Genomic DNA, 16,385 nt, shown 5'->3' on the forward strand with positions numbered 1-16,385 from the left:
GTCAGGCAAGCTTAACAGGGGACACTAGGGATGTGTCTATACTGTATTCTGACTTCAAAATAAGCTACTCAATTTGAGCTATGCTTATTTTGAAGTAATTTTGAAATAGCTTATTTTGAATTTGGCACAAAGGGGGTCCAGTGTATATTTAGATTTCCAGAAAGCCTTTGACAAGGTCCCTTACCAAAGGTTCTTAAGTAAAGTAAGTTATCAAGGGATAAGAGGGAAGGTCCTTTCGTGGATTGATAACTGGTTAAAAGACAGGAAACAAATGGTAGGAATAAACGGTAAGTTTTCCAAGTGGAGACGGGTAACTAATGGGGACTCCCAAGGCTCTGTCCTGGGACCCATCCTATTCAACTTATTTATAAATGATCTAGAGTAAGGGGTAAACAGTGAGGTGGCAAAATTTGCAGATGATACTAAACTGCTCAAGATAGTTAAGACCAAAGCAGACTGTGAAGAGCTTCAAAAAGCTCTCACCAAACTAAGTTATTGGGCAACAAAATGGCAAATGAAATTTAATGTTGATAAATGTAAAGTTATGCACATTGGAAAAAACAATCCCAACTATATATACAATATGATGGGGACTAATTTGGCTACAACTACTCAAGAGAGAGATCTTGGCATCATTGTGGGTAGTTCTCTGAAAACATCCACTCAGTGTGCAGCAGCAGTGAAAAAAGCAAATACAATGTTAGGAGTCATAAAAAAGGAGATAGGGAATAAGAAAATATCTTATTTGCCTCTATATAAAACCATGGTACACCCACAACTTGAATATTGTAAACAGATGCCGTTGCCTGATCTCAAAAAAGATATATTGGCATTGGAAAAGGTTCAGTAAAGGGCAACAAAAATGATTAGGGGTTTGGAATGGGTCCCATATGAAGAGAGATTTAAAAGATTTGGACTTTTCAGCTTAGAAAAGAGGAGACTAAGGGGGGATATGATAGAGGTCTATAAAATCATGACTGGTATGGAAAAGTGAATAAGGAAAAGTTATAAGAACTATATAAGAACTAGGGGTCACCAAATGAAATTAACAGGCAGCAGGTTTAAAACAAACAAAAGAAAGTTTATCTTCACTCAGTTGGCAGTCAACCTGTGGAACTCCTTGCCAGAGGATGTGGTGAAGGCTAGAACTTTAACAGGGTTCAAAAAAGAGCTGGATAGATTCATGGAGGTTAGGTCCATCAATGGCTATTAGCCAGGATGGATAGGAATGGGATCCCTAGCCTCTGTTTCTTTGGAAGTGGGTGACAGGGGAGGGATCACATGAGGATTACCTGTTGTGATCCCTCCCTCTGGGGCATCTGGTATTGGCCTCTGTCAGCAGACAGGATACTGGGCTACATGGACCTTTGCTCTGACCCAGTATGGCCATTCTTATGTTCTTATCAGCCTGAAACCATGGATGTAGCAGTCAGGCTGACGGAGGTATATGCCAAGGCAGAGGTTCCCTGGAGAGAAGGCCAACTCTGCAGGGAGAAGGACCCAGGGAGGAAGCTGGAGGAGCTCTTTTCTGGGAGAGGAGAAGTACCTTGGTGTGGAGGGTGACACAATGACCAGCTGACAGTGCGGGAGGGCAGGGTATAGGAAGTGGGACTTCCCCAGACAGTATAGACTGTGGGTGCGTGGGGTTCTGTGGATGGAATCAGAGTCTGCCCACTGTCCTATATGCAGGTGGGGAGGAAGGCCCTGTGAGGGCTAATGGACCCCATGTCAGCCCACTCGCTAGTCCCTGGAGCACAGGTGATGCTAGAATGCGTCCATGGGGACAAGAGGTCCTACCCAATAGCCCTGGTGCCACTGGAAGTGAGGGGCAGCTTCCAGTGGATGCTGGTGTGAGTACTGGCCACCGTACATGGTGTACTGGCCACCGTACCTGGTGGTGGTACGTCGGGACTAGGACCGGCCCACCCCAGAGAGAGAGGAGCCTCAGGGAAAGATGAGAGGTCCTCCTGAGGGAGACAGAAGTATAGATGTTGGTGCTATGGGTGTGGGGAACAGGGCACATAGTGAAGCAGTGCCCTAACCCCAAGGGGACAGACAGATGGAAAGCCTGTCAACTAGAATCAAGTTGCCTTTTCATATGTTCTTTAATAAGCAAAATAGATTGAGTTCCTTTCATTTCTCACCGTAAGGCACACTTTCCAGATTTCAGATCATTCTTGGTGATCTTTTCTGAACCGTTTCCAATTTTTCAAATCCTTTTTAAAATATTGACACCTTGGCTAGACACAATATTCCAGTAGCAATGCCAATGCACATAAGAAAAGTGTTAGCTATATCCAAAGTGCTAATACATCGCCATTGTCAGGAAGGATAATGCAGCTCATGTGACAAGTTAGCGAGAAGCTGATTTTGACAGGGTTTTTTTAAAAAATAAATCTTTTACAGGTGTTTTTAGCAATCAGTTCCATGTAAAGCAAAGTCAGGAATATATGCAGAAGATTTGGTTTAAAAAAAAGAGCATGAGGCTTGAAGCCTGATTTTACAGATACTGCCAAGTTCAATCATCTGATGTTAACTTGGAAAAGATCTCCTTTATGCAATGAGAACATACTGTTGGCTAGAAAACTGAGGCAGAATGGAACTAATTATGTTCTATTCCCTATACATTGAGAAAATTGAACTCCATGTTCCCTAGTCTCTACCATGTTTGACAAGTCTAGATAGTTCCCTTCTAAGCCAAAAGAACAAACCCATGACAGTTTGTTTCAGCACTATTCTTTGTTGACTTTTCACACCACAAGTCTTTGGAGGATCCTACATAATTTTTGGCCAAGAATAATTTCAAATCGGGACCTGCTTGCATGGTGCAAACAAGATGACATGGCTACCATCATTATGAAAAGATGCTGGAGATGGATTGGGCACGAGCTCAGGAAAGACGGAAGCTCCGTCACAAAGATTGCTCTGCACTGGACCCCTGAAGGAAAGCGGAAACAAGGATGACCCAAGACAACATGGCATAGGACTGTTGAAGTAGAAATGAAGAGCATGAATCACACTTGGGGCACTATTGAGAGGTTGGCCAGAGACAGACAGAAGTGGAGGACCTTGGTTGCTGCCCTATATGCCAATGGGCATGAAGGGCAATGATGATGATGAGTCTTTGTGAACTTTGGTTTGCAAAAGGAAATAATCACACTGTTGTGCTATCTGCAGCCACAATACACTTTGTTTCATCTGCACTACTGAGCTTTGTCAAGGAAACTACAGTTGACGTGCAGAAGTCACCCCCCAAAAAGGTGCCAAAGCATGTTTATACTTGCTTCCTCTGTCCACAGATGGTGTCCACATCAGAGCTCCCCTGCTGACAGCAAGAGCAATGCGCTGTGGTGTAGTGGGATTTCGGAACAGAGTGTGGGGCATCTTGGGACCATGCAAGACATCCTGTCAGGCCAGTGGTGGCCTGTCAATACCAGCAAACTAGGCGGTTGCCTAAGGCGCCAAGATAAATGGCCGTTGAGGGCTTTGGAGGCGAGGGCGCCAATGGCGCGCCGATTGCACATTTTGCCTAGGGTGCCAGTTGCCGGCAGCTTGACTAGGGCCGCTCCTGTGTCAGGCACTGCTTTGTTCCAGGACTTCCAGGGTCCTATCATACCCTTTTTTCCAACCACCATTCTCTGCAGTGGATTCTGGCATCCGCAGCAAGAAAGAATGGCTCCCAGACTTCTCTTCCATGCTCCGATGAGTGTTGTGAGAACCTCACACATGGCAGCCACGATCATCTTGAAGTTACTAACAGAGGAAGACAACTCAGAGGAGCTTGACAGTGTGCATTATATGGTCAGCAGCAATCTGTCATTGCATTTGGCATTCACAGAGCAGCTGTATAGGGTAGACCGTCGCATCTGGGCTAAGGAAACCAGCACTGATTGGTGAGACTGCATCATCATGCAGGTGTGGGATGAAGATCTGTGGCTACAAAACTCTAGTCTATGCAAAGCAACCTTCCTGGAGCTGTGCGCTGAGCTGGCTCCTGACCTGTGATGCAAGGACACCAAAATGAGAGCTGCCCTCTCGGTAGAGAAGACTGTGGCAGTGGCTGTGTGAAAACTGTCAAACCAGTATGGAGTGGGGAAGTCTACCGTTGGATCTGTACTGCTACAAGTGTGCAGGGCAAGAAGTCTCATTCTGCTATGGAGGACTGTGACTCTGGAAAATGTGGCTGGATTTGCAGACATGGGACTTCCTACTGTCGGGGACCACAGATGACACACATATTCTGATTTTACCACAAGCCTACCTTGCCATCAAGTACATCAACAGGAAGAGATACTTCTTGATGATGCTGCAGACACCATGGGCATTTCACAGATGTCAGTGTGGGGTGGTCTGGAAAGGTGCATGACACACAAATCTTCAGGAACACTGGCCTGCACAGACAGCTGCAGGCAGGGACTTTCTGTCCAGACTGTTAGATTACAGTTAGGGATGTGGAGATGCCCGTTGTGATCCCAGGAGACCCATCTTACCCCTTGCAGCCCTAGCTCATCAAACCATACAGAAAGCACCTGGATAGCTGTAAGGAGTAGTTTAATAACAGGCTGAGAAGGTGCTGCATGGTGGTTGAATGTGCCTTTGGGAGACTTAAGGAGATACGGAGGTGTCTCTATGGCAGGTGAAACCTCACTGAGGACAATATTCCCACAGTCAGAGTGGCTTACTGTTCTTTGCATAATGTGTGTGAATCTAAGGGGGAATTACTTGCTCATGGGTGGAGCACTGAAGCACAGCACTTGGCTGCAGAGTTTGAGCAGTGAGATACTAGAGCTGTCAGAGGAGCCCAAGGGGCTGTTGTCAACATCAGGGAGGCTTTGAGGGTGCACTGTGAAAATAAGGGGCATTGAAATAAACCTCTGTGACAATTGCATCTCTCCCCACCCCACCCCCAATGCAAAACATCATCGGGCACCTGTCTTTAATGGCTGCACCTGGGATCGCAGTGACTAGTCTGTGACACTGTTAAACAGTAAATGAGAGGCCTAGAATTGCTCTAAACGTGTGCCTTTGTTCATTAGAAAGCAGTGCACTGAAACGCAGTGAAGTCCTCCCCCACATGGGCTGGCAAAGGGTTACAACTCACAGATATGTGTAGGTTCTGACATCATAAGGCATCAAATCACAGATGGGAGAGGGGGTGGAGTGCATGGGGAAAATTGGACTCTCAGAGAAGGAAAAGGAATGTGAGGGCACCGGGGTGACATGGAGGGACATCACATTTTTAATCTGCCACAGGGAGGAGGGGGAGGAAGGCAACCTGTTTTGGTTCACTGTGCTGCTTCACCAAGTACTTCAGGATCTCTGTTCTTCCATGACCCTGATCATGCATTCTGTAGTCTGCTTGGCAAAGGCCTAGTTGTCCTTGCAGGTCCTCGAGTTCCTTTTCCAAGCTCTGTTTCCAACATCTGCACTCACTCGATGACGGATCTACCACTTTGCAGACCAAATCCTCCCTGTTTCTGTGGGAACATCACCTTACCTGCAGCAAGTACTCCAAAGCAGGGGCAATGGGGCTGCCAAGATCTCTGTTATTCGAAACAAAGCACAAAAAGGAGTCTGTTAACAGAATCCTACATGGTAACATTTCTCTTTTACACACCCTTTCCTACCATTTTCTCTCACTGTCCCACTGACCCTTGAAAGGAATGCATCTCGGCAAGCACCTTAATCATGGTGAGTGAGGGGGAAAGGGATGGTGGCATTTGTGCATAGGGACAACATAAATTGCAGCCAGAGCTAGCAGGAATAAACATAGTTCTAATTATGCCACAGGTGTCCACCGACAGACATTTCCCTGCTCAGAGTAAGCAAGGAAACAAGGGCACAGATTCTCCAGGCTTGTGGCTTTCAGCCCGCTCCTTATGCAGTCCACCAATGTCGTGCACAAATGATTGATGAACAGCACGGGTTAGTGTCCTACAATGGGGAAGGGGACAAAGCAGCACTGCCATGGAATCTTAAGCAGAAAATCTACAAATACCAATCCAAAAGTTTCAACAGCCTCTCTCTGCAGGATTCCATTGAGATCACAGTGAGCATCAATGTGCTGCTTGGCCATATGGATTAGCTACACAGGGATACATGCAGCTCACAGAAAACTGACAGCCTCCCGCTTTTCCATGCCCTCACCTCTGCACTCCACAAGCCACAGCCACTTGCCCTGCATCTCAAACCCCTGCTTTCTAGTCCCTGGAAATCAGCTGCTCACACTGGCTGTGTCTGTTAGAAGCGAAGGACATTTCCTCACTGCCAGACACACCCAGCAACCTCAGAAAAGAGATCCTCATCTACCTTAGCCTCTTCATCTAGAATTTCATCCTCTGGTTTAGGCCCTCCATGCCCTGCCTCCTTGCCCTCCGAAGTATCAATGGGGCTCTTGGTGGTGGAGGTGAGATCACCACGAAGAACTGCATCCAGCTCCTTATAGAAATGACAGGTCTTCAGTAAAGCACCAGAGTGCGAGCTTGTCTGAGTTCTTTAATCTTTGTTCTGCACTGCAGTGTGTCCCTCTCGTACCCCTTTTCATACAAGCAATGTGCCTGTATGTGTCCCAGTTCCTATGGGTCACTCACAATGGGATTGGACAGACTCCTCTCCCCATACACTGATCAGATTCAAGAGCTCCATGGCAGTCCAAGTACCTGGTCAACTGGCTGCAGGGCAGCAGAGTTCAAACTGCTGACCCGAGTGGCAGCTTGGGAATTGTGGGACACTTCCTGGAGACCAGAATCAGCGAAAAAGTACCTTGAGGTGTCCACACTGTGGCTGTGTCTACATTGGCACCCCTTTCCGGAAAAGGGATGCTAATGAGACCAGTCAGAATTGCAAATGCCGTGGGGGATTTAAATATCCCCCGCGGCATTTGCATGAACATGGCTGCCGCTTTTTTCCGGCTTGGGGTTTTGCCAGAGAAAAGCGCCAGTCTAGACGGGATCTTGCAGAAAATAAGCCCTTTTCCGTAAGATCTCTTATTCCTACTTCCGGAAAAGGGCTTATTTTCCGCAAGATCCCGTCTAGACTGGCGCTTTTCTCCGGCAAAACCCCGAGCCGGAAAAAAGCAGCAGCCATGTTAATGCAAATACTGTGGGGGATATTTAAATCCCTCGCAGATTTGCCTATTCCAAAGTGTCTAATCTGCATCCCTTTTCCGGAAAAGGGGTGCAGTGTAGACACAGCCTCTGTGTGTCTGTCAGCAACTCAGGGAAGGGCAAAGACAAAAGTCTCTCATAGAGCTGGAATTTTTTTGTCAACAAAAATGGCCATTTTTCATGACAACAGTCATGTTGCAATGTGAACAATCACACACTTGTTGTCAGCAAAAGGCACTTTTCCTTGACAAAACTTGCCAGTGAAAACAAACCCTTTTGAGTTGTTGTTTTTAAACTAAAACTACATACTGGACATTCGTCTAGGTCACCAGCAAGTCAAGAGCCCTGCATAGAAAATGGACACAGTTCCAATGAAATAGAAACCCTCTTCCCATTGTTGAGACTATTTTAAAGAATTTTGCAATCTTTGATCTCATTTAAGTTTTCTCAATGATGTTAAAGAGATACATGGATGCAAACTCCCCAATAAACTCCATGACTACGTCTAGACTGGCATGATTTTCCGGAAATGCTTTTAATGGAAAAGTTTTCCGTTAAAAGCATTTTCGGAAAACAGCATCTAGATTGGCACGGACGCTTTTCCGCAAAAGCACTTTTTGCGGAAAAGCATCCATGGCCAATCTAGACGCGCTTTTGTGCAAAAAAAGCCCTGATCGCCATTTTCGCGATCGGGGCTTTTTTGCGCAAAACAAATCTCAGCTGTCTACACTGGCCCTTTTGCACAAAAGTTTTGCACAAAAGGGACTTTTGCCTGAACGGGAGCAGCATAGTATTTCTGCAAAAAGCACTGATTTCTTACAGTAGGAAGTCAGCGCTTTTGCGGAAATTCAAGCGGCCAGTATAGACAGCTGGCAAGTTTTTCCAGAAAAGCGGCTGATTTTCCGGAAAAACTGGCCAGTCTAGACACAGCCCATGTGGTCTATCCTATCCCTATCCTCTTTAAAAATCTCTCTGTAATGCTCTTCTATGATGCCTAGAGATCCTACTGGCTGATCAAAGTTAAGGCAAGTAACAAATTATGACTCCCTCTTCCCCTTCCTTCCCTTTTCTTCTCTCTTACTCCCAATATCATCATTCTGGCATTCCCTGAACCCCAACTCTACCCCAAATTAAAAGCCAAACCAATATATGTTACTAAGAGAACTGTTCCGATCCATTGCCATGGCCCATGTTCATTTGCTTGTACATGATATCCCTGCCCCATCCTACTGTCTGTCAGTAGGCTCTGAGCCTGCAATCAGTAAGATGGGATGCTGAACATCAAGCACAAATTGTGTATACTTAAAGTTAAGCATGGGCACAAATGTTATCAGATTGGGACCATACATCCCAATCCTGTCCACACAGCATGCAGGCCCTCTTCTGCACCCACATAGCATTTCAGTGCAGAGCAGTCTATCCAAGTGCAACAAATTGCAGAACTAGGCATTAGAGTGCAAACATCCCGGAGCAGTGAACATCACTTTACCTGTGTTTCTACCACATCCAGCATAATGGAGTGCCAGTGCTGATTGGTATTTCTAGGTGCTACAATTATCTAAGATATTTATTATAATAATAAATACATTTGGCTGTATTCTCTTGTTTATGTTCCATTCAGAAGGACTGTGGAGTTGCATGGATATACCTAACAATAGAATTTTGCCCATTTTTTCGACATAAATAAGTATGCCTTCTTCACTGTGGTTTTAAATACTGATTCAAACAGGGCATTTTCATTAGACTATGATTGTAGATGTTTACCTAATTGCGCTAAAATAATGTTCTCAGTTCATAGAATCATAGAATCATAGGACTGGAAGGGACCTCAAGAGGTCATTGAGTCCAGCCCCCCGCCCTCAAGGCAGGACCAAGCTCCACCTACACCATCCCTGACAGATGTCTATCTAACCTGTTCTTAAATATCTCCAGAGAGGGAGATTCCACCACCTCCCTTGGCAATTTATTCCAATATTTGACCACCCTGACAGTTAGGAATTTTTTCCTAATGTCCAATCTAAACCTCCCCTGCTGCACTTTAAGCCCATTACTCCTGTCCTGTCCTCAGAAACCAAGAGGAACAAATTTTCTCCTTCCTCCTTGTGACACCCTTTTAGATATTTGAAAACCGCTATCATGTCCCCCCTTAATCTTCTTTTTTCCAAACTAAACAAGCCTAGTTCATGAAGCCTGGCTTCATAGGTCATGTTCTCTAGACCTTTAATCATTCTTGTCGCTCTTCTCTGTACCCTTTCCAATTTCTCTACATCTTTCTTGAAATGTGGCGCCTAGAACTGGACACAGTACTCCAGCTGAGGCCTAACTAGTGCAGAGTAGAGCGGCAGAATGACTTCACGAGTTTTGCTTACAACACACCTGTTGATACAACCTAGAATCATATTTGCTTTTTTTGCAACAGCATCACACTGTTGACTCATATTCAACTTGTGGTCCACTATGACCCCTAGATCCCTTTCTGCCATGCTCCTTCCTAGACAGTCGCTTCCCATCTTGTATGTATGGAACAGATTGTTCCTTCCTAAGTGGAGCACTTTGCATTTCTCTTTATTAAACCTCATCCTGTTTACCTCTGACCATTTCTCTAACTTGCTAAGGTCATTTTGAATTATGTCCCTATCCTCCAAAGAAGTCGCAACCCCACCCAGTTTGGTATCATCTGCAAACTTAACAAGCGTACTCTCTATCCCAATATCTACATCATTGATGAAGATATTGAACAGTACGGGTCCCAAAACAGACCCTTGAGGAACTCCACTTGTTATCCCTTTCCAGCAGGATTTAGAACCGTTAACAACCACTCTCTGACTACGGTTATCCAGCCAAATATGCACCCACCTTATCGTGGCCCTATCTAAGTTATATTTGCCTAGTTTATCAATAAGAATATCATGCGAGACCGTATCAAATGCCTTACTAAAGTCTAGGTATAAAGTCTAGTTCTTTCATTCTTGTTTGGTAAACAGAGATTTGTACATGGTAGAGGGGATACATTTTCCTAGTTTATTAAAAAGGAAGTTGTGAAATAAAATCCTGGTCTGATTGTGACAGAAGTTCATCACTAACAGAGATTGCTGATTGGCTGGAATGTAGTGGAGGCAGGGCTAAAAAGCAGTGCTGCACTGATAAGTTGGATAAGCCAGATCCTAAATATGTTTAGTGGGAGTAAAAGCATCATTTAACTAGGGTGCAATTTCCTGAGGCACTGAAAGCAAAAGTGGCAAGGAAGAAGGGCTAGTGATACAGTCACTCTGAGTTATGTCGGCTTCCACTAGTGTGTTTCCAGACATAAGACTCCCTAAGTGGCAATTCCTTCAGAGAGGGAGTTTGCAGTGCCAGTGAATCGTTACTATCTCTTCTCTTCCAAGTTGGGGAAAACCTGTAGGGAGCCTTTGTAGCCAGAAAATTGAATGTTGCAGGCTGAAGAGGGGTATGAACAGGTGTATGTGATTGTGCTGCTTCAATGAGAGAGGACAACAGGAGCGAGGGATGAATTGCCCTCAAGCATGAGAGACCTGGTTACCACTGAGAGATACAATGCATATCTCCAAAAGCCAGTGTGTGTGAATGTATCTATAGGGTTACAGTTAGCCCTTATGAAAGCTGGTTTCACACTACTGACTTTCATGTAATTTCACTCACTTACTCCAAAGTGGAATTTGACTCATAATGTTGGTAATTACCAATAGGTGGACAAGCTATTTGCATTATCATATTAATGTTACTGTTAGATTTGCTCATGTACATATATAAGAAAGATATGAAGTGTTCTATTATTAGTAGACAAAAAAATGTTTTGAAAAGAAAACGCATTAACTTGTACGACCCAGAGTTGAAAGTTACATTTATGCTGAATTTATTTGTGGTATTAGAAATCTTTTGAAGCATCAGCAATTCAAGCATTAATAAGATGGTTATATACAACTCTAATTCAGAAGAGAGGGGAAAGAGAAGATTGCCTTAAAAAAAGTGAAACAAGAATTCATCTATTTAAATATGCTAGCACTCTGTATCTTATTACCAGTCAAATGTCATTGACTAACTAGACTATTAAGGAAAACTATTCCCCAAAATGTAAACAGAATCAGCAATCCAGTCAACAGATGCAAATTACTATGTCATTTATGCAAGCAGATGTTTGGAATAGCTTTTTACAGGAGACATATTTAAGTAGGAAAGCATCTTAAACTGAAATTACTGAAATCAACCTGGTTCCTATGTTTTGAAGATTAGGCATTTTAATGATTAAAACATTGATAACATCACACATTTATATATCATTAGTCACCAGAAAAACTGTACCTCGAGAGCATTTAAAGATTGTGAAATCAAGATACTCCTGCTCAAATTAAGGTGTATGGGAACAGGTAGTTGGATGTTGATGCGTGTTTTGCCACTGATTTCTGCTGGACAAGATCAAGTCCTGAATACTCCATACAAAGTATACCATTACTGAGGATCAAGCAAGTAAGGAGACATTATGAATGTCTAAATTGAAGTTCTATCTAAACTATGACTTCTATTCCCACAGTAGAAGCTAATATTCAGAAATGGCAGGGTTTAAGTTTCCAATATGTAAAGATCTAAACAACCTGAAATTAAGCACAAATAGTCTACAAGATTCCTTTTCAAATACTGACAAATGCCATTAAAAATGGCTCAGGAGTCAAGACCCAAGACAACTTACGTAACCCTTTAATTAGCTCCTGATAGCCACCAGGCAGCCACATGCCAGTGACAGAAATGAGACAGGAATCTTGGTTTCCAACCCTCTTCTCTAAGCCTCAGAAATACACTTGTTATTGAACTAAAAGCCTCACTTCTATCATGAGTTTGTTGTGAGCCTAAATTAACATCTGTGATAATTTAGTGTATCTTGGTGACTTAGTATTTTGATACAGATTTTACTATTGTAAACATTTTAAATTTTAGATGCCCCATTTCTTAAATTGTGAACCTGTCTGAAAGAGTATTGGCACAGTTTCTGAAACACAAGATTTTCTTGTAGAGAGTTTATATTTTTACACTATTTGCAGTCTCATTACTTTTTTTCACCTAAAATAAAAAATGAACCAAATTTTACTGAGGGTACCTCAATGTGAAACCCCTGAAATCAATGCAGTTGCTCCAATATAACTAAGAATAATGATAGTGAAAATCATAATAGTGCCTATGTACCTCAGATGTTTCTAAAATGTACAAATATCCAATCTATTCCATGTCTTTAGTCCAGGGTGGGCAATAATTTTTGAAGGGGGGCCACTTCACAAATTTCAGAAGTGGCCCTGGGCCCACTCAGAAGGGGCGGGGCCTCAGGTGCAAGGGGCAGGGTTGAGAGCCACCCTACTGGGAGCTTCATCTAAGGTCTCTGCTTCCTGACTTCCGGCCAATAGAAGGGGCCTGGAGCAGATGGCAACTGTGCCAGGGGCTAGCCTCCTCCCAGAGTTATCTGGGGTGGAGGCTTAGATTTCATATTACAGGACTCGCAGATCCTGGCCCACACTGCTAACTTGTTGTCTGGCAGCTGTGCAGCAGGCACAAGCCCTTTGAATAGAAGCAGTTGAAAGGGCTCGTGCTTCCCAAGCGTCAGGCTCCTCATGGCATTTCAAAGCAGTAGCTGCTGCGTGAAGCCCAGGGTCTGGCCCCAGGCTCCACATGGCGCTGCCGCTTTGAAGACCCGCCTCCTCTGCCCCCATCCTTGCTGTCCCTTTCTGATAGAGGCAGCAAGGGAGGGGGAAGCAACTAGTCGACTAGTCTTCCACATCCCTACTTTAAACAATTGAAAAGAGCTCACAGCTCTGCCCCACTGGCCCATTGTCTTTGAGCTGCTTGGGAAGGCGCGGGGAAGACATGAGCTCTTTAAATAGAAACAATTAGAAGCGCTCATGACCCTCTCCCACTCCAAGGCAACACGCTAGCGGGTGGGGCCTGGAACTGCCTTGCGGGCCGGATCAAAGCCCTAACGGGCCAGATCTGCCCACTGAGAAGCTGTTGCCCACCCCTGCTTTAGCCTGACCGAAATAAATACTATTTTACCTCACTGAAAAAATAATTATAATGAGCAATTTAATAATATCCATAGTTTATTTTTCATAGTTTATTTACTGATTTCTAGTAACTATTCTAAATTGAATCCAAAATATACCTCGTTCCAATCATACTCAAATCATGTTACTTATTATTCCCATGAAAATCATGAAATACAGTAGGTAAAGATTTATTGTATCTCTTTAAAGGATAAATAATTCATTGAATACATTAGATGGAATATTATAGACATTTTAAAAAATCAACAGGATAGCTATTTCTCCCAGCTTATGTGGTTTAGAATACTTTTAATCTTGTAGTAGATAATAAGTTATGTGTCTGGGGGGAAAAAAAGAGAGAAGAAAAAAAGGAGGATTATGTAAAAAACAAGAAGACTTCTCTTTGAGAAAGCATCCACAGGAAAATACATAAGCACATGATTAAAATTAAACACATAATTAAATCAATAGGATTTAATGCTCAAATTATTTTCTGATTAGGAATACTCTTACATATGCTGTTCCCTGAATTGGAGACTAAATTGATGTCTATAGTATGTGGACAAAAATCTTACCAGAGACACGACTATATTGAATATCAAACCATATCTGTTAATAAATCAATTTAATTTATTTTATAGCTGGGATAAGGAGAATTTGCAGATGGGAAAAAGCAAATATTTTAACTGTATTATTATCAGTCAAAATATTGTTTTAAAATGTATTCTCCTCTTCTCTGGAACTTAAAGCATTCAGTCAGATGCTGATACATCTCCCCGTTGAAATGACAATGTTGTGGTTAGTGGAAGACCACAGTATTCATTGACTGCTATAGGTCACTATAAAAATCAAAACTATTGGTCTCTGATCTAAAGATAGATGATATACTAAAAATAGAGCTACTTTTCCTGTGTGCCATAGGATGAGGCAACAATCTTACTCCCTCTTGTAAATGTCTGATAAATTATTTGGCTGGTACTGTGTAGTCATATCTAGGAATCTTGTAGTAATACAAAATAGGTTTAATAGGGATTATCAGTTTGGATCAGGTAAAATGGGAAAGATTATTTTTGGAGCCAAAGATATTCTCAGTCAGTTTAATCTAACATTTGTGTCTTAGAACTTGATTGCTGTGGTTGTTGCCATTTCATTACAAATGAGAAATGTATTCAGTCATGCGGAATGGGGATATTTATATGTAAATATAGGAATTTTTGCTTTGGTAATACTTTCATTTCTGGGATTATAGTTTATCTGATTCACCAAATGCTACATTAACCACCAAAAACTGACAGAAAATAAAGTAAAACCAAAAGACAGGTTTGTTATTCCCTTGATATTGTTTTTGATCCACTCCTACACAGCTTGCACTAAAAATATGTAATGAGGCTAAAATGATGATCTGAACCAAATTAATCCCTGGTGTAACTCTAATAAAATTAACAGAGTTGTAGCAAGAGTCAATTTGTGAGTGGCCACTGAGTTCAAAGGCACACACCACCTCTCTTACTCACAAATAAAATATTAATGTACATTAGTGATGACCCCAAATCTCTATATTACAAAGACATTCATGTTGCAAAGTTAAGCACTCAGAAAAGTTAGGGAGCCCCAGAATTAGGTTTACTGTGTAACTTTAATTTGCATATGCATTATAGCACGGTCTTTAATTATGTGATCACATACTGTTTTTTTTTTAACGGAACCTCTGTTTCTTTCTATACAGAGGATGGATGAGGCTCACCGAGGGTACGTCTATACTGCATGCTTATTTCAAAATAAACTATTCCAGAAGAAATACTCCAAAATAGCTTATTTTAATATAGCACGTCTACACTACAGGGAAGCCTCAAATTAGTCCAAGGCAGGCTTCCCTAATGTGGACGTGCTACCTCGATTTAGAGCTTCAGGACGCAATGGGGAGTAATTAGTTTGAATGACCCTGGGGAGGAGCTATTTCGAAATAGCAGCAGTGGAGTGTCCATACTACAGCTATTTCAAAATAGCTATTTCAGAATTGGTTATTCCTCATGGAATGAGGTTTACAGAAGTCGGAATAAGCCAACTGTTATTTTGAGATAACAGAATTGCTGTGTAGACACTCAAATTGTTATTTCGGAATAACGGCCATTATTCCGAAATAACACTGCTGTGTAGATACACCCTGAATGAGCATATTAACTATTTCATTTTATCCTTATCATTCAATAAGTGGCTCCATGCCTTCATTACTGCACACCAGTCACACCCTCCTTTGAATTCTGCACTATTAACTTGTTCGAGATAGTGTTTATTGCCATAGTTTTTGATTATTTCCCAAACATTAATTTGTTTATTTGTATAATGATGTTATGAAATAAGATGTATTATTATGGCCACTTTAGAGATAAAAAATTGTTAAAAATGTCCACTAATTTGGGGTGCTCACATTTACATGCCTCGAACCTGATTTTTCAGAATACTTAGCATTTGTATAGCACTTGATCTATGCAAAGCATAGCTCTCTTTCACTTCAGTTGCAGTTGTGAGTGCCACCACTTGTACAAATCAACTCCAAGTGGCTCAAGTTGTGCACTCAGAAAATGAGGCACACGGAATTAGCAGACGCCTATGAAAAATCAGGTTTAAGTGGGTTCTCAGTATTACATAAGAACTTTATGGCAAATACAGGAACAGAATCCAATTCTTTGGGGTAGCATTCAACTGTGTTAACCATAAGACCATCGTTCTCTTTCTGCCTAGCCCTGCCTTATTCATTATATACCTTCCAGCTTCTTCAACAGTCTCATCCTCTAGACAAATCTTATATTCCCTGAGCAACATTCATCCTTTGCACAGAATGAGGCTGATGTACCGTGAAAAAATCCTAGAATATGATCATGTAATTAAGGATTGCCTCACAATGCATGTGCGCAAAGGAGCCAAATGAAGGTTGTGCAAGCAAACCCAGAGAGAACCTGGCTTGATAGAAGAATCAGCAGATAACACCAACAGCTATTGCAGTCTTTTTGTAACTATACAATGTTTGAGTTTGCAAATGTAACATTTTAATGTAAATTTTTAAAATGCAATTTTGTAAATCCTGACCCCCCCTTAAAAAAAAAGCTGAAATAAAAACAGCAGTCCTATCATTCTGAGCTCCCCATATGGTTTAACAGTGGGTTTGGCACTTTTGATTTAGATCTTTGTCAATTTAGATAACAGAGTGATAGTAGCATTTATAATCAGTTAACCT

At 42.3% G+C, this 16,385-nt stretch overlaps 1 long non-coding RNA gene across 1 annotated transcript in view; it reads right to left on the reverse strand.

The window, feature by feature from the left end:
• Positions 1–4,681: 4,681 nt before the first annotated feature.
• Positions 4,682–16,385, reverse strand: part of LOC142827323 (uncharacterized) — a 29,182-nt gene continuing 17,478 nt past the window's right edge. The window contains exon 3 of the long non-coding RNA XR_012902006.1: positions 4,682–5,543. This is a non-coding gene — a long non-coding RNA (uncharacterized LOC142827323). The remainder of the gene's footprint in view (positions 5,544–16,385) is intronic.

Source organism: Pelodiscus sinensis, chromosome 2 (genome assembly GCF_049634645.1).
Source record: "Pelodiscus sinensis isolate JC-2024 chromosome 2, ASM4963464v1, whole genome shotgun sequence".
Taxonomy (NCBI): Eukaryota; Metazoa; Chordata; order Testudines; family Trionychidae; genus Pelodiscus; species Pelodiscus sinensis.